Here is a 19,182-nt window from a genome sequence, read left to right on the forward strand (position 1 = left end):
GACCAGACAGCAAATGTGAAAAATCATGATGGGGTGGGGGGTAATAGGAGCCTATATAAGAAAAAGACCCCAAAATCAGGACTGTCCCTATAAAATCAGGGCATCTGGGCAGCCTGCCAGGGCTCAGGTAGGGAAGTGCCCCTCTGTCGCTGCCTTCGCTCCGAATTCCTTCACCGAGCTGGACGGGGGGTTGTTTAAAGGCCAAACTTTTACACCCCTAGTTAGTGAGTGGCGGGGGGCCGCTCTCTGCAGTCAGTGGGGGCGCTTCTTTCAAACGCGCAAGTCGCGCTGTGTGCGCGGATCTCAGGCGCGGGATCGCGGGGCGGGGGCCAGTCACACACCCAGCCTGGCTCAGTGGCTCCCCGGCACGCAGGGCTCCCGCGGCCCCGCCCGTGGCTCCCCACGCGCGGGGCCGGGGCCGGGGGCGTTAATTGGTTTGTTGACTCGGGCGGGCGGCGCTGGGCCGGGCCGGGCCCGACCGGGCGGCGTGAGCGAGGTTGCCATGGCAGCAGCCAGGCCGAGCCGCAGCCCGCACGACGCGGCGCGGCGCGTCCCATGGGAGTGGAGCCGGCGCCCACAGGGCCTCGCTGCGCTGCTAGGTAAAGGGACGGGGCGGCGGGGGTGGGGGGCTGCTCCGCCGGGCGGGGCGGGGAGAGGGGGCAGGGCTGAGCGTCCCGCCCTCCCGCTCCTCCTCCCCGCTCGGGCCGCGCTGGCTCCGGCGCGACGCGCCCCACCCCAGAGCTGCTCGCACGGCGCGTGGGGCGGGCTGGCGCGGGGCGCTGGCGGCGGCGGCGAGTCGGGGAAGCCCTGCCTGGCTGTAAGATGGCGGCATCCAGCCTGCGCCGCTGCTAGGAGCTCCGCCAGCCCCCGGCCCGGGTCCGCTTCGCGCCGCTTCGGCTTCTGCCCCGGCCCCCTGGCATGCTGCGCCCCCGCGCCGGCCCCTCCGCGCCCGGGTCTTGCCATCGGCGGGGAAGCGCCAGGTAAGGCTGGGCTGGAGCCGAGCCGGAGCCCCCGAGCCCGGGATCAACCCCACCCGGGGGCTGCTGTGCCCGGGCGGCGGAGCCGGGAGCCGAGCTCGGGGCGGGCTGGTGTCACTGCCCTGCTGTGTGAGAGAGCTGCGGGTGTGGTGTGAGCCTTGGGACTGGCATTGTTCGCCTCCCAGGACCCTACCCTGGCGGGTGCACAAGCCTTTAAACCACCGATAAAGTTTTGGTTGGGAAAACACTGCTAACATAACAGGGGACCGGCTTGGTGCTTAGTATTCAGCGCATCGCCTCCGTTTAAAGGCATATTGGACTGGGATGTTTAGTATGGGTCACTCTTGCTTCTGTCCAGCTAAACGTTTTTGAAAAAATCCGCCTAGGCACTTTATTATCTTGTTAAACCTGAAATAATTCATTAACTGTATTTTATTTTGCATTTTCTGATTTTTAAAAAACCTATGGTCCAAGCTGCTGAAAATACTTGAGACTGAATCTTCCCCTGTAAAATCTGGAGGCAGAAAATGGCATTTAGTGCTGTATTTATGCACCCTTTTATTTCTGTTAAAACAGTGCAAACTGTTTGATGGACTCCTATGTTACTACAATAATCAGAGAGGGCTAGGGAGAGATTTTTTTGGACTCCAATTAAGACATGCGCATTTGTTCATTCTCGCCACTGCACTGTAGTCTGCCTAGAAACAAAGAGCCCAAGCCTGGCTAAGTTGAAGTTGGCTCTGCAGTGTGTTGTTTGCATTGTTTGCTTCTAGGCAAAGTTAATGTAAGGAAGCATCTAGAGCAGTTTGTTTTCTCCAGTCTGCAGGTAGAACCTCCCGCCCTGGAAGGCCAGGTATACGCATTTCAGAAAGCATGCGGCCATGATAGAGATGGCAACTTCTCCCATATTCACATTTTCGCCCTGCTGGTCTGACAGTTGTCAGTAGGTGTGCCTTCAGCCAGGGTTCCTCCTCTTTGCTGAATCACTGAGGATCTATGGCTTCATGGCGCATATGCTCAAGGAAGAATATCCCCAAATAGATATTAGAAGAAAATGTGAAAGACCTGTTAACATTAAGTAAGCTCTGGATGTAGAGTTATTTTACAGGGATGGGAGCATTTCTCTTTGCAGCAACATTAGGTGTGATGTAGTTTCATATTTAAAACATTTAATGGCAAAATATGAGCTGCTGTAATGAACATCCTCTGGTGTTGAGGTAGTGAACTTGGCCTGATCTTGCTCCATGGGCCTGATCCTGCTACTCTTACTCATGGGAGTAATACTTTCTCATACCAGTAACCCCACAAAATTCAATGCAGGATCAAAGCCTGTGTGTGCAAAGATTTGAGTAGATGTGCAGCACCATATGCGCATTTGATGAGTGTTTCGTGTTGACTAGCATTCGAATGGTCAAGAGTCATGATTCATGGATTCACCTAAAACCAGTCAGCTAAATTGCTTTGATGACGTTGTTACTGGAAATTAGTTTTGACTACAAGAAAATACTTTTTGGTGTCTGGTGCTGAATTGTTCTTAGTCATCCTTTACGGCTTTCTCCTATCGACATTGGACAGGAATAGCATGATGGGATCAAAAACTTTGGGACAAGATTAAATTACAGTACTTGTTGGACATGTAATGTGATCCTGTAATTAGAGTGAGGGAATAGGCTATGCCGTGTTAAAGCTATCAAGCTTCAGACAGAGCAGTCTAAATCAAGTCTGGTTCTGCTGGGATTATACAATGGCAGAGGCGATACAGTTAAGTTTCCATATAGCAGCTTCCCTGAGGTTGAAGAGATGGGGTTTTCCGCCCTTTGAATACTCACTGTTGGTATCCTACCAGTTTAAGGTAGTACACGTCTTCCCACTGTGGAGTTTGGATGGTGCTTTACATGGCACGGTGCAGTCCTGAGAGCTGCTGGCTTGGTTACAAATGAGGGCTCAAATCCGGCTCACGCAAACTCTCAGGAAAGGGCTTTGGGCGTGATTCAGCAGTCGTCACATAGGGACCCACTCCTGCAATACTCGCTCATTTGAAGAGCATAGAGACTGCAGGATGATGTCTCCAAACTTGTCTCCTTGTCCAATGGGATGGGAATTAGTTTGCCAAGAAAGAAATCCATGGACAAATGGAGCTTTGTTAGTAGTCTAAGCTTCAGGAATCCTGGAGTCGCAGGCATCCACACTCATAGGTGTCAGACCTTCAGCTTGCTTCCTGTGTGTTGGGAAAAAGTCCATGTGGTCTAGCATGTCAGCTTGTGTTTGCTGTAGGATTACATTGCTCTGTTGCTGGAACCGTTGCATTATTACACACATGCAATTTGAAAATGCTTTGCAAAGCTATTATGATACTAACCATTTTACAAGTGCTAATTTCCCCTATGCTCGCGCTCTCTCCCTCTCTTTAAATGAAGCCATTTTAAATTTGTGATGGCCCAATAAAGGATGAATAGCTTCAGAGCTACTTAAGCAACAGAGTATTTCGACCTGTTTTAATTATTGTAGGGTGCACATCTATTTTACATCCTGCTACTGACTTCAAATCCCCTCAGAACATTTTAAGCAGGACCCTAAACAGATCTGAAAGTCAAGGAAGAAGATGCTAAATATTTATCTGTTCCTTCCCTCTGTGCTTCCTGGAGTATTAATACCAGTCAAGGACAGTGAATACAGAGCCACCAGGTGGGTCCTTGCTTCCATCCCACCTCTCTCCATTCCCCTGAGCACTGCTTTAGAAAGCAGTGAGGGGGGTTACCATCACAAAATAGCATTGTGAGGTTCCAGTTTCATTATTTAGCTGATCAATTTTTCTTGGTTTCCAAGCCACAGGATGATTTTCTAGGCACCCAGCCTGTCAAACTCATACGGGGATCTGTTCCCCCACATCCTGCTTTTGTCACCAGTAGTAATGATTCTGCTGTCAGAATTTGGCTGACAACATGGCTCATGATGCCCGAGGCAGAATAAGAATCCAGCTCTCTCCCCTCTAGCTCTAGCAGTAATAAAAATTAGCTTTAGCAGTGGGGCAGACACCTATGTGACTCTCACACATGGAGCAGAGCAGATGCTGTCTTCACATGATCACTTTTCTGACCATAACCACACTCATAGCCACATGTGGAAACCGAACCGAGTGTTAGGAATCCTGCACTAACCATTGAAATGGCAGTTGTGTGCTCGGAGGCAGGATTTGCATACATTTACATTTACAAAGGTATAGGTATGAATAGAGGCTCTATTACTGCACTCTGAAAACCCAGTCCAGACAGAAAAGAGAGAGCTACTGCATCACACCGATCTGACGTCCAGCGTGCCCTCTCCCCAGATCCAACCGTCCAGCCCCCTTAATCACAAAATGTGTTTTAGCAAAACATTAGAAAATTTGGAAACATGCTCTACACGTTTGCCTGAACAAGAAAATAAGCCTAGAAGGGGGCGGGTATCCTGTTTATTGGAAAATATGTTTTGTCTTTAGTCATGTAGAAGCTCCAGAGTTCAAATCTTTTGATTTGCCCATGTGCTTTCCATAAGTAACATTTCAGTGAGAACATTCTATAATGCTTTGGTAATTATTCCTTCTTACCTGGCAGGTAAACAAATACCTCTTGCATATTTTCTTTCTCTCTTTTTAATAAATGTGCTGTACACCACCAGCCAAGGCACACACCGGTCTCTTAGCCCTCTTGCCAACATACCCCTGAATCAGCGTTTAGCTTAAGCACACGCCCAGATCCCTTGCTTCAGTGGGACTTGAGCACATGCTCAAGGTGCTTTCCTGAATTAGTATCTAATTTGCATCCGATACATTGCGGCGGTGCAGTGGTGGTTTGTTTAAAAGGTACATGTGCTCCCATTTTTCTGGGTAAACTCCCAGAAAGGGTTGTGGTTTTACACTCAGAAGAGATGTTATATTTCCAGAGTAGAACTAGTGGCTGCAAATATTTTCTTGCCCCAGCCTGATTTGAAGAACATCTGACAGGACTGATTCTTCCTCTCTCACCTTGAGTAGTACCTTGTGATTAGCACCATCAATTTAAATTGGACGTCTCACCAAGTAAGGTTCCACTCAGCCTGGGTATGGGTAGCAGAATCTGGCCATGGGCCTTTCAAAGAGCACATACAGTGATACGCAACGGAAAAACTGTAGTCTTTAGGGGATGGTATTTTATGTCTAAGGGCTTCTGAACGCATAAAATCAGGGAGAATGCGCCTGTGTAATCCGATCTGTTCTTGAAAGCCTTGCAGTGGGCTGCATGCTGCAGACATAAGCTGTGTCAATAAGAACTCTATTCACTCTCTGAAAACAGCCTCGTGATCCAGGTTTGATTGGCAGCCTTCCTAAGGGAGGGCCTTTTTTGAGCAAGGGCTTGGATTTTGGCGGCACTTCTGACTGACTCGACTGCCTTTTCTGCCTCCCATTTATTGTTCTTTCCTCGGCGCGATAAACTTGGATTTCAGATCTGGAGGCTTCTTGGGGGAGCAGTGGGAATTTCATGCGAGGATAACATGAGTGCAGAGAAGGTTTCCTTTCTCACAATGCAGCTCCTCAGCCAAAGCAGCTTGTAGGAAAGAGAAGGTGACAGATTTAGAAGAATATGAGGTAGGAGTTGAAATTGCCATGTGTGAGAGAGAACATTCATGTGTGCTGCTCTGGGTGCTTTAATTACTTTATAAAGCACATGCCCTTATGAAAGTCAGATATTTTATTGTGCAGAATATATATTCATATGCCCTCATGCACATTCTGGATGGCTTTATACAAGCTAGTGAGACACCCAGAAAAGGATTAGGAGTGTGAGGTGAGATTCTGCTCTCACCATAAATTTGGTATAACTCAGTTGACATTACAAAACCAGAATCTGGCTCATTAATTTGTTTTTTAAACTTCAGAAAACCTGGTTCTATATTGTTAAACATTTTACTACCTGGTGTTTAACCTTCTAAAATCTTGTAGGGTATAGCTGCTTGAGCTAATAAAATAGTAGTGTAAGCCTGTACGAAAGCAGGATTTTAATTGCAATGTTGAATTAAAAGGATTTAGTTTGGTGTGTGCAGTCTGCGTAAATTGCAGCTTTTGTTGAAATGTATGCCCCAGTGCAAATATTTGTTCTAGTGAGCATATGAAGCCAATATATTTGGCATTCAATAAGGTCCTTTTGCAGAAGGGACACTCGCAATGTTGCCAATACTCCTGACTTTTGTTGCAAGTCTTGTGATCTGTTCGGTGTTTTTCTGAAAGCCCCAGGTCCTGGAGTCAAATGATTGAGTGAGAAACTCAGCTTTTGTTTAAAAAAAAAAAGTGAGCGTTTCTAGCCCTTGTGGTTGCAGAGAAAAGCTTGAAAGGGTGACCAGTGTAACTTAAAGCTCAAAACCAAACGGCAAAGAAAAGGACCCAAAGTTATTTAAAAAAAAAAAATCATGATTTTTTTTTAAGCCAACTTCATGACTAGTTGAGGCCTAACTCATGAATTTAAATGCTTGGGGTTGGCAGGGCTGGTACTGTTACGAAAAGCTCAGCTCTGTTCTCAGATATGCCCATACTGAGTCAGTGGGCTGGATCCTCTGCTGCTGTAAATCCGTGTGCATGGAAGCTAGTCGAGTTCTGTCCCTTTGCACCAGCTGAGAATCTGGTGAGATTTGCACCATTCTTTCCGAAGAATTTAGCTTCCCAGTTTGTTTGCTTGTTTCTCTCCAGTGACTTTTATTTATTAAACATCCAACCCTGCTCTTATGGACATCAGTATCAAATTCCTATCCACGTCGGTGGGAGCAGGATTGGGCCCTAAGAAAACAGCGTGCAAAACAGTTGGGGCAGTCATGAACTGTGACAAGCAATGACAGGAAATGCTGGTTTCTCTGCTCTGGCTCATAACTCGGTGGGGCCACAGCTGGGTAATTTGTTTTTACTTCCTGTTCCCAATCTGTTTGGGTCAAAAGCAGCAGTGTTTTTCCATATAAAGATGTTTGGCTTTATTCTGCAAGGCAGCAATAAATCTGACACCAAGTACAACATGTTTCTTACATTTCAGAGTCTCTTCTAATGCAGCCACTGACTTTAGTTTGGACGGTGAAGCCTCTATTTGTGCTTTTAGAGGGCCAGGGTTGCACTAGCATTTTTAAACACAGAAAGCTGAATATTTTCATTTAAAAGCCTTTTAAATCACACTAGAGGCAGGCTGGGCTTTAGCCACAGCATGGAAAAGGGACTCAGAATGTCTCCTTTCCATTCCTGGCTTTGCTTTGGACTCCCTGAGAGATGGTGCGCAAGCCCCATGGGGATAATACTTCCTTGGTTCATGGGACTTAATTCATTAATATTTGTGAAATGTGGACAGTGCTATCAAAGTACAGAGGCTTATATAATAATGGACCAAACTGTGTGGTCTCACCAAGCAAAGCTCCTGTTGGCCCATGGCTGTTTTTCTGATCAGTTGATGGATTGGTCATTAAAGTAGTAATAAAGCTTGGAATGCTGAGAGAGAAAATTTCCAAGATTTTTTTGACAGGGGAACCTCCCCGGGCAGATGAAGAACATCACACAATAGCTCTTTTTAAATTCTCTCTCTCTAAAAATATGTTAAGCCAAAAATTGTACAGTACCCTAACTCGCTTTGAGATCTTCCTGGGATATGCACGCTAACCAGATAGAGAACTCTCTCGACACAGGGCCTGACTGAATAATAATTGGTTTGGAGGACTTTTCTGAGGCGGCACCGTCAAGAATGATAGGCCCAAAATTTAAACTGACTTGAATAGTTGTTCATGTCTCACTGATCATGAAACACAAACCTTCCAAAGAGATGGTTGTGCCTTTGTTAAAATCCCAACTTCTCACCTGGGTGACCTCAGTTCTGGTCAGAATTGTCAAATTTTGAAATTTAAACAAAGGAAAAAATGTAGACATTTAAAATTTCAGCTGCAAAATATTCTTCTCATAAAATACTTCATCAATATATTTTCTCATTTTTTTTTAACCTTGTGTGTTCCTAAATTCTGGGTTCTTCCCATGCCCGGCACAACTAAAAACCAACCTGGGCTTGCCAGTGAGTGCCACTCCACAGTTCCAGATGTTAATTGTTGGATTAGTTGAGGTCCAGAACTTTTAGTCACACAACATCCCCATCCCACCTAAAAGCCCCCTTACAAGTCCAGGCAGTCTCAGTGGCAGGCAGGGAGGCATTGGTTGGCTTTCCTCCACTTGTTGGATGCAGTCCAAAGTCTGTGCTACCAGATCCTGGTTGCTATGTGCACCTACCTGGTCCAGCTCTGCCTCTGCTGGTCTGATTGGGTCTTGTGAAGTTAGCTCCACACCATTGCTATTCCAGCCTCGTCCACTCCCGCAGAATGTCTGTCCATGGCATTGAGAATCACCAGGGAGGGGGCAGAGGGCCCTTGGATAGAGAGCCCACTCCCAGCAGTAGAGTGCCCCCTTAAAGCTGGGCACAAAACAGCTTTCCCATCCCATGAGAATTTTTGAGATTTTGAATTTTTTTCCCATCTTGAACTGGGATGAAAAGTTGAAACCTCTAAAACTTTCATAAATGAAAATCTGAAAAAAAATAATTCAGGTTGGGTCAATTTGAACTTCGGGTTTGTGTTTGACTCTTTTTTTAAAAAAAATCCTTATAAATTAACTTAAATTTCAAACCAAAAAGTATTTGGACCTGAAAAATGGAACAGTTTCCTTTTACTTTTTTCCCCTAGCTATTTTCCACGATGAGCAATTAATCAAAAACAACCCTTTCCCATAAACAGTTTTGGTTTTGACAAATTGGCATTTGTGGTGAAGAAACATTCATTGAAAAATTCCTGCTGAACCCTACACCCGGTCTCAGACAGACCCCTCAACCCTGCCCATGTTCAGCTTGAGTCCCCTGCCCAAGCCAGAGTCTGCTCCCTGTACAGTCAGGGTGACCCAGGGCATAGCTAGTACAATTCCTGGGCCCTTTTGAGAGTACACCCTCAATCACAATCTAGTATCATTTATACAATCCAAACACAGACAAATTCCAACTAAAGCAACCTAACCTCGCATGTGGAGCTGTGGGTATGCAACATTCTAACTCATGTAAATGAGGCTGGCCAAAGCAGGCTTTCCCCCTTTTCTCCTAGAGAGAGGAGAGGGACTTTCACTTGAGCGGGGAGCTGCAGTGATGCAAGACTTTTCCAAGCATGCTGGTTCTGCACCTGCCAGTCTTAGGAGGGAGAGAGGAGTCCTTGTAAGCTCACCAAGATCCTCCCCATTGCAGAGCAAAGAATTGACTACAAAGCTGCCACGTGTCATTTAAAATTTGCCCTTTGGAGTCCACGTGCCCCTGCCTGATAATCTAGGTGTGATAGCTGCAGACCCCTACTGACACAAGTAGGCCTGTCTCATGAGACTCGTCCCATTGATGTCATGTGAGTAGGGATTTGCAGGACTAGGGTTCTGCAGGAGGTGGCATCAGTACCACAGACACAGTGTGCAGTACTTTGGGCTCAAATGTGACGGTTAGAATGAGGATTCTGTTAAGTGGTAGCACATCAGTTTTTTGCCATGTGTATGGTGGAAAGATATGATTGTAAAAGGACCCTGAAATCTATTTAGAGGCACAGGACAGTCTTTGGTAGGTCTAATAATTCTCTTATTTGCTTGCTGTACAGTGCCGTGTAGTCAGATTTCAACTTAAAAGCAGCCAGTGTTTGCTGCTAAGGAGACATTGGGATTTGTAAACTCAGCCCGGCAATGGGATTTGTAATTGACTGTATCCTGACTTCCTACGTCAGATGGAAACAGGGCTCGATGCCATTGTAAAATACAGAAACCACTGGAATTGGAAACAGTCTCTAACTGAGGCTTCAGTTCATGTCCTGCCACCTGCTGACGGCGAGGTGACAAATAGCCAGAAAGGAGGGGGACACGCAAATTATTAATACAGGAAACCTAAATTGCTGGGGTGGTCCTCCCCTGTGTGTAAGTGCCTGTGGATGACTGCAGTTTGTTTGTTTCAGATGTAAATTATTTCCAGCATTAAGAGTGAGGGGGAACTGTATTTGTGCGGAACGGGGTGACATGGGCTAGAATGCAGGTCTCTGGGAAAGAGCCAGTTGAGAAGGTGGATCAATCTTGATTGCTCCTCTGACGTGCTGAGTGCTCTCAGTTTCCATTGACTTCAGCAAGATTTAAGGGTGCTCAGGAGCTGATGGAATGCTCTGCGCAGGGCAGAATCAAGCTGGTATTGACGGTGGTTCCATTCCTTGCAAGCTCGTGTTGTGGGTTTTTTTTTTAAATTAGAAATCATAAAACAATGCCACTAGTGTAGTAACTTATTGATTAATAAGCACAGTGCTTAATGTAGCTGGAAGCTGGAGCTGCAAGAAGGTCAAATACCTTTTTATCGTTAATTAATGTACATTTGAAACAGATGCAATGGACAGCTTAGCAGCTGTGGGATTGATCCTGCATTATTGCAGTCAGTCTGATCTGAACTGGCTCCACCGTGGCCTGTTCACAAATAATTGTCCACACAGCCCTGTACTATAGGCTTCCAAATGTATTTGCTTGCCTGTCCTTGCTTTGTCGATCCCTCAATGTGTAGCATACGAGCAGGTGTCTCTGGCCACGTGGAGCCTCTTTGATTTCTTTAGGGCTCTGCACTGGGGCAGCAGTCCACCCAGAAACATGGGATCGAGATCCTAACTTGGTATGCAGTGCTTTGCAAGTTTGTGTGCAGTGCAGTCACACAGTATAACTGTCCTGGCTCGGGTTCTTTGTAGATGGAAACGAGTGTGGGAATATTTGTGATTTTTTTTCAACTGCAAACACCTGTGGTTGGTTATCTGTTTTCTTGATGTCCTTCATTTAAGTGCTCTGGGCTGCTCAGTAGAATGCTGGCTGGTGGGGTTACAGCTTCAATTTGGGACCTTCCTATGATGAAATGTTAAAATTAATTTTTCTTTTAAAAAGAAAATCTGCATTTCTGGGCGTGACTTTACTGCTCTCACTACACTACACTCCATGTTCACTGCAGTTCACTGATGTCAACTTTCACACGAGTAATTCCCAGGGGGCTAATGTGGAGTTAACTAGGTTCTCGACTTTCACCACTAGTGACCTGGACTTACAATCTGCTTTCAGTCATAAGTGAAATGAGTTTGCGGTCTCAGTTGAGCCGCCGTTTGATGCTTGTGTGTGTTACAGAATGACCACGCTTATCAAGTGATATATATATATATATAAAAATAAAACCTGGGATTGGATTTCACTCTGTGGCAGGGCCTTTCAGTTTGTCTTGCAGTAAGTAAAGAGATGTTGGTGGCACTGCCTCCTTTCTAGCTTGATGGATACAAATTTTTATGAGAACTTGTTTTTAGAAAGTCATGTGGCAAATGCTCCTGAAGGAAAAGAGAGGACCTGGATTGAAATGCAAGTGGAAACAGTTTAAATTAAAAAATTCCAGAGCGCCAAGAACAAAAGTTCCCCTGCAGTGTTTCTGATAAACAGGGTGTCATTGTGGTAGTGTCTGAGACTTAGATAATGAAACTGACGATAAATAAAAGTGAAACTCGAATGGAATGCAGACACTTGAATATTCTAAATAGTAAAAGTACATTAGATGTTAATATAAGTGTTACTAGCAGTTCCATACAGTTGATAAGGATATCTGTTTTTAAAGTATAAACTCTTTAACTAGATATTTTCCCTTTTTAATATGGAACTGTATTAATGGGTCGATGTTGTTCCCATTCCCTGACCTCTGTCTTTTAGATTGTGAGCTCCCCAGAGCACACACTGTCCTTATATTTTTAGAAAGCATCTGGCAAGTAAGTGGTGCTACCATAAATAAATAATAGATTAATGTAGCCTTCATTTGCTTAGTAAGGGATCAGTCCTTTCCAAGCAAACCAGTCATTGAAGTGGTGGGTCATGCCCTCAGTTTGATATCAGGACATATTAGTATTTTAAGCCCATTTAAAATTGTGACTTTTCCTGGATTTTTCCAAATGGAATCTCAGGTGAGTGATTTCAGAGAGCAAGTCTATTGAATCCAGTGAGCAAAGGGCTGGGACAGGGATTACTGGCATCTAATGTGTTCGCTGACACACAGCAGATTTCTTGCAGAAATACCAGCTGGGAAATAAGGCTCAAACAGCCCTGGTGCAGTAATGATAGGAGGGTTGCTGGTGATTTGCTGGGAAACAGGCCAGGACTGACCTTGGGATTCTTGCTGCTTGAGAGAGCAGGGATGAGGATTCTCACAAGTATGTGCAGCTCTAATGTGTGGAGCACATGGACGTGTTTGGGGGCAACATCGAACACCTTCAGCTGGGAGCATTGTCACTATAATGCAGCTTATTTTCTGCAGGAAAGGGCCCATAGTTCTTGACAGTAATTGTTTGCGTTGTAGTTTATTTAGATGTATGCAGAAGATCCAGGCACCCATAAAGAGAGCTGAAAATGAAAGGGAGGATTAAAACATGAAATCTGCTTGATCATGACCCGAATCTGCTAATCACAGCCTTGCAGAAGTGAGGGGGTGTAGAGCTGCATGTTAGTCAGGGTAAGGCAGAGGGCAGGCTATGATCATTTGCTTGGGACATCTTCTTTATGGAAGAAACAAACATTCCCCCCACCTCCCAGTGTTAGAGCTTATAAATCCAGACAGCCAAAGAAACTTGGTTACGAATAACGACTTTGCCTTTAATAGTCACAGAGCCCCATGGTGTGTGGCATTGCTGCACATGTAGCGTGTAATAAAGGACACTACATTAACCCCTGGTTTTGATAACCCTTATAAGGGAAACATGGCTGCTGGAGGCCCTAATTCACAAAAACATGTAAGCACATGCCTAAATCCCACTGAAGTCAAGAGAGATTGGTACATGCTTAAGTGCGTTCCTAAATCAGGGGCTTAATTTGAATGTATCTTTGTGGGTTTAGATTAGAGCTTTTTATTGAATTTCGGATGTGATTCGGATAGCTTTTATTCTTTAACTGAAGGAATTAACTTCCTGGTGTTCTTTAGAGCCTACTTAATTTGACTTTGACACGGTGTCTGTGTTTCCATATAAAAATTGTATCTTAATAAGATCCCTGACTAATGTCATGCCAATGGTACTCTTACATCTTAAACTTTGTCTCTTTATTAATTCCACATTGTAACATTGTAGCAGAGATGATGTGCCATGCTATATAACTATTTTCCTGCTTAAAATGGTACCAGAAGTACTTTTAACACCCGATTTGGATCAGCTCCTCAGCTGGTCTGAATAGATGGGGCCCTGTTGACTTGGTGGAACTATGTTGATTTATACCAGTTGAGGATCTGGCCTTTATCTTGTCCGTTAACCTTCCAAAATACCAAGCACAAGCCCACCTAAAGGATTGATTGACTGAACACACGGAGGGCCTGAACCAAAGCTCACTGAAGACTCCTATTAGGTTCAATGGGTGTTGGATCCAGCCTCCCCCCTCACACCCACTTTTTTTTAAGGTTATGTATATTTTAAGAAAGAGCTGATCTGAAAAATGTAACTGCACAACAGATAGTTTAAAAGTTCATCACATGGGGGCCCTATATACAGTTTACCCAGCTATGCAATTTTTAGACACTGTTTCCTCTCCCTCCCTGCATATCCACATACATCACTACTGAAAAACTGGTCTGAGAAATGCCTGGCTTACTACTGTGTATTAAGTTTGGCCGCTATCCTGTCTTCTTAGAGCCAATGACCTCTCACTGGTTAGATAGATATCTCATTTGTTCATTGATAATTCCACTGCTTTGTTATTTATATTATCAGAGTGCCTAGGAATCCCAGTCATGGGCCAGTTCCCATTCTGCTAGGCCTTGTTCAGACACAGAACAGAAAGAAGGCCCCTGTCCCAAGGAGTTTACAATCTAAGTATAAGACACAAGACGACAGATGGATACAGACAGCCAGAGGACGACAAGGAAACAATGAACGATATTGGTCAGTGTGCTGGGCAATGGTTTATCATACTGGTGGCCCAACTGCTGTTAAAGCATTACAGCAAAAGCAAGTTTTAAGGAGGGATTTGTAGGATAATGAAGTACCATTGCAGGTGTTTGCAGGGAGCTCTTCATGGCTGTTAGGGGCAGTGAAGGTGCTTGTTTGAAAATGTAACGAGGGTGATGAAGATGGGTGCTGACATCACGGTCCTGAATGAGGTTTGATAGGTGGGTCAGGATAGCCTGTGGAGGGCCTTGGGAGTGAAGACAAGCGGTATGTGTTTGATGAGATAGAGAAGAGGGAGCCAAGGGAGAGATACAAAGAAAGGGAAGATGTGGTGAAAGTGACAAGTAAGGAGAGGAATCTTGGCAGCAACATTCTGAATGAATATTGCACTGGGCAAGGCCAGGGGAAAGGATGTTGTAATCCAGATGAGTGATGATGAGGCCTCATAAGGAGTTACCACAGTAGCTAGTCACACAGTCCTTTGTATTTCGATCAGGTACTTCACTGACATCCTGGCTCCTCATTGCAGAATGAATGGCCTCTTGGTGAAGTTAGATGGATGAAATTGAGACATGTTTTCAGTATGGTACCAGGATGGGGAAACTCCCAGGATTGTTCACCATTACCTGTGCTTTGTGGCAGGAATTTACCTCACAGGCTCCCAAGCGAAAATTCTTGTTTGCTTTTTCTCTCTCCAGATGCAACAGAGAAATTATATGTATATATATAAATATAAAGAGAGGGAGGTTCTAAGAGAGTCCTTAGTCAACAAACAGCGGTGTTTGTACAGTATGATCAAAAGAGAGCCTGGGAACTCTGGCAGCTGGAGGAGAGAGTTAGCTTAGACAAGCCTGCGCTGGAGTCCCTGTGTGTTGTCTATGCCCTTAAGCACATGAGGATTAAGCGCGCAGTAAAAGAACAGGGTCAGGTCTAGACCAAGAAGTAGACTGTGGAATCCGGCCAAAAGTGTAAGTAAGATTTTTCTGTAACAGATTCCTAGATGTGACAGTTCTGTTGACTTAGCTGAAATGAGGCTGACATCTGTAAGTCAGGCATGATTGGAAAGGAAAACGGGTGGACCATAGCTGCATAAGGTAAAGAGGAGTTAAAGGGAACTGCCAGGGCAGTGCGCGTAGCCCTGGCTTTCATAGTTTGCCACCGGATTGGAAATCTCTGCCTTCACTTGAGAATTTGGAGCCCTTGCAACCATCTTCACTGTTTCCCCCACATCCTTCATTGGGCCTCCCAATCGCGTGCAGCCTCTCCTGGCTTTTCTGTTGTTCCCCTGTGCAGCTCTCCTGCTACAAAGACTGTTCCCCACGCTCCTGAAGTGCCTGGCTTTTTAGGTAATAGGTAATAATTGGAGATATACCAATCTCCTAGAACTGGAAGGGACCTTGAAAGGTCATTGAGTCCAGCCCCCTGCCTTCACTAGTAGGACCAATTTTTGCCCCAGATCCCTAAGTGGCCCCCTCAAGGATTGAACTCACAACCCTGGGTTTAGCAGGCCAATGCTCAAACCACTGAGCTATCCCCCCCTCACTGGACAAAAGTCTTTGAGTTCAGTTTTGGCCTTCAGCCTCTAAAGGGGACATTTCCAAATAAAGGTCTGGCTTTCTGTAAATCCCAGCTAGTCATGAAGACACAAAAGCCATCAGTTCTCTTAAAGGCCTTTCACTGTGCACAAGCTAGTAGCCTGTACCGCTAAGGATTAAATGCCTCTGACCACGTCCAAAAATGTTTCTCTGTTCGCTTCGCCCCTTTGCTGCCTGGTTTGTGCCATGTTGGCTGCTGATCCCTGTTAAAGAATGTGTTTCATCAATACCAGAAGAATAAAAAAGTAAACCATGACACTCCTGGGGGAGTGTCACCTACTGCTTATAGTTAAAGCTTCAGGCCAGAAAGCAAAGATATGAAAACAACCTTACTGCAACACCCTTTTTCTTACCCAGAGCCTTCCAGCCGATTTCAAAAGGGCTTTACTAAGGTCAGATTCATTATTCCCATTCTACACATGGGGAAACTGAGGCACAGAGATGAAATGACGTGCCCGTATTGTCATACCTCTTAAAGAAGCGCTCTGCTGGCCCAGAAGCCCATTGTATTGATCGGAACCATACTTGCCCACCTTTGTAAAGTGCTTTCAGGTGTGTGAATGGAAACACTATGTAAATGTGATTATTGTATTTTATTTCTACACATTTTAGGCAATAAAACTGATTGCAAATTTTCCATAAAAGTATTTTTTAACAGAAAACGTTTTATTGATTCAATGAGAATTTTTGCAAAAAAATGTCAATTTTCTTCCAAATTTGGCAGGATTTGTCAAAAAACTGGAAACCAGAAAAATGAACTTCAGCCCTGGCATAATTAGGAAAAATTACACTTGACTTCATTGGTCCAAATTCTTCTCTGTTGTTTCTCCAGTTCAGTAATTGGAGTTACACCAGGACTGGATGTGGCCCTTTGCATCTATTGAGTATGAAAAACTAATTTTAAATCCTGCCAGAGACGGCTTCTATTTATGTAAGATATATAATCTGCACAACCCTGTGTCATCAAGTATACGCCACTAAATCCTAAATGGAGAATTTGTCTGATTAAAGGCATTGACGGGATGAGATCTGTTTGATTGAGAGAGCTGTGCTACAGTGTTCTTTAAGTTCAAGCATTCCCTCCAGTTCAGTAACACTGATGGTTGCAATGGCTGTTCATATCAAACCATTCATAATTTTTATACTTCAGAAATAATAGTAGCATAAATGCTAATAGCACTGCCGAGAGTTCTGGGCCTCTCCATCAAGAGACTGGTGATCTTGTGAGAACAAAGGATCACAGTTCTCATTTTAGCCCCTAAATTCATTTTCAGATGTGACACAAGCCAACATTTACATGTAGGACCCCAAAAGTAAAATGTAGCTAATTACCCCCACTCTACCGTATAGCCGGGTTCATCTTAACAAAGACAGTACGTTCAGTGAGACAGGTGTTGCTGGGAAATGATACTAACCTTCAGAGCCTCAGAGAGAGCCCCAAATCCATAGGTGATTGGATACTGTATCAGCTGTATGCCTGTCCTCCCTGTAGGACTCCATGCAACTAAAATATTTGTATTTTCCACATCAATGCTGGTACAGTTTATGGGTTCCAGTTGAGATCAGGGCCCCGTTGGGCTAGGGGGTTGCACATACATATAGTAAAAGAGTCCCTGCCCTGAAGAGTTTACAGTCCAAGTAGGCTCTAGCTATGTCTGCACTGGAGCCGGAGTTGGAATTTCCGGCTTGGGTAGACATACTCACGCTAGCTCTGATCACGCTAGCATGCTGAAAACTGCCGTGCAGCCCACAGCAGAGCAAGCAGCAAGCGCATGCCATAGATTTCAGTCAGGGTCATACTCGGGTTAACTAACCCCTCCTGCTTGCTGCTCATGCCACCCCAGCTGCACTTCTGTTATTAGTGAGCTGGAAATATGCCTCCTAGTGCCAGAGTAGACATACGTGAAGGGTGGGCAGAAGTTACTATTCTCCCTGTGTTACGGATGGGGAGCAGAGGTACAGATCGACTACGTGACTTACCCCCGGTTATACGGGGAGTTCAAGTTGGAGCGAGGAATTGAGCCCAGATCTGTGAAGTGCCAGTCTCGTGCCTTAACTGCAAGACCAGCCTTCCTCCTCATTGGAGCGTTTGTTCAAACCAGAGCCTGAGTCTGCCAGCCAGTGTGCTTTTCTGGCTGCTGCACGGATAGCTCATGGGGTGTTGAACACAAGTGACCCCGCAAGAAGGAAGAAGATTAAATTATATCTCCATTGCACTTGTCTCCTCTTTCTACAGTGGAGCTATTTTACATCCTTCCCTTCCCAGCTCTCCAGGCATTAATAGTCTTTGTCAAAATGTTCACATCGGCAAAGGCCCAGGGTTTTGTTTCATTCTAGGCACGGGAGGAATATGATAGGTAGGGGCCTGCTCTGTGAGATGCTGAATAACTTCAAGCGCCAAAGAGGTCAGAGGGAGTGGAGAAAACTCAGCACCTTACAGGACTGTGCCCAGAGCATGGGGCAGTCTCTGAAGTAGAGAATTTTTGGTGTTCAGAAAGTGACTGGATGCCCTGTCTGATTTCACACTGCCAGTTCCTTTCTTTTGACTGACTCACAGCTGGGGGAGAGAGCCGGGGTTGGCTTTCCAATGTGATGATGGTTATTAGACAAAAAGGATGGAGGTGGAGGCATAGAGGCAGTGATTTGCTGCACTGAGCAGGCTGTGGTGAGTTTGGACTCCAGGGTGAGTTCCCAGCTCCACTGTTGACTCACTTGTGTGATCCCAGGTGAGACGCTTCCCCTCTCTTTCAGCTTCCCGTTTGTGAGGTGAGTATGGTAACTTGAACTCCCCTGGAAGCAGTTACATGAAGTTTTTGGTTCCTTAATGTATGTGAAGTGCTGTGAAAGTCTTGGGTGGAGGACTCTATGCAAGCACAAAATACTAATTTCCTGGCCCTTGTCAGCTGCTGGATTAGACTGGAGGTAGATTATATTGTCCAAGCAGCATCACTGTCCCTGGGCGCAGGAATGCAGCCATTCTACCCTTGACCAAGCTATGACTGCAGACCTACACCTCAAAAAAGAACGGCTGATTTCAGACCCCAGCCTCTATTTGTCTGTCCAATTTTGCCAATGCACATACTTGTGTGTGCACTACGATCCACACACAGGTGCTATAATCCAGCACCTGCATGTACAGGTAGTACAGTTTGGATGTGTACAATCACATGCACCAAATATCATCTGCATGCACAGCTATTAGACTCTACCCCAGGGGTCAGCAACCTTTCCGAAGTGCTGTGCCGAGTCTTCATTTATTCACTCTAATTTAAGGTTTTGCATGCCAGTAATATGTTTCAATGTTTTTAGAAGGTCCCTGTCTATAATATAGAACTAAACTATTGTTGTATGTAAAGTAAATAAGGTTTTTAAAATATTTAAGAAGCTTCATTTAAAATTAATTTAAAATGCAGAGCCCCCTGGACCAGTGGCCAGGACCCGGGCAGTGTGAGTACCACTGAAAATCAGCTCGCGTGCCGCCTTCGGCACACGTGCCATAGGTTGCCTACCCCTGCTCTACCCCATCTCTGCAGAGGTTGGGGCGAAGTACCATGTGCATGAGTAGGCTGAGGATGCATGAAAGTCCGGCCCTACGCTTGATGCCGTTAGCAGTGCTTGTAGAGAACATTTCCTTTGCAAATTGTTCT

The 19,182-nt window shown here is 45.2% G+C and overlaps 1 protein-coding gene across 5 annotated transcripts in view; it reads left to right on the forward strand.

Moving 5' to 3' along the window:
* Nucleotides 1-514: 514 nt before the first annotated feature.
* Nucleotides 515-19,182, forward strand: part of MBNL3 (muscleblind like splicing regulator 3) — a 118,514-nt gene continuing 99,846 nt past the window's right edge. For 2 of the 5 annotated variants that reach the window (XM_039487135.1, XM_039487137.1), the window contains exon 1: nucleotides 786-980. The gene's annotated coding sequence lies outside the window, so the exon portion shown is untranslated. Of the gene's footprint in view, nucleotides 600-781; nucleotides 981-19,182 lie in introns of those variants that run through there. The other 3 variants (XM_039487133.1, XM_039487132.1, XM_039487138.1) reach the window with 3 other exon arrangements.

Source organism: Mauremys reevesii, linkage group 9 (assembly GCF_016161935.1).
Source record: "Mauremys reevesii isolate NIE-2019 linkage group 9, ASM1616193v1, whole genome shotgun sequence".
Lineage (NCBI taxonomy): Eukaryota > Metazoa > Chordata > Testudines > Geoemydidae > Mauremys > Mauremys reevesii.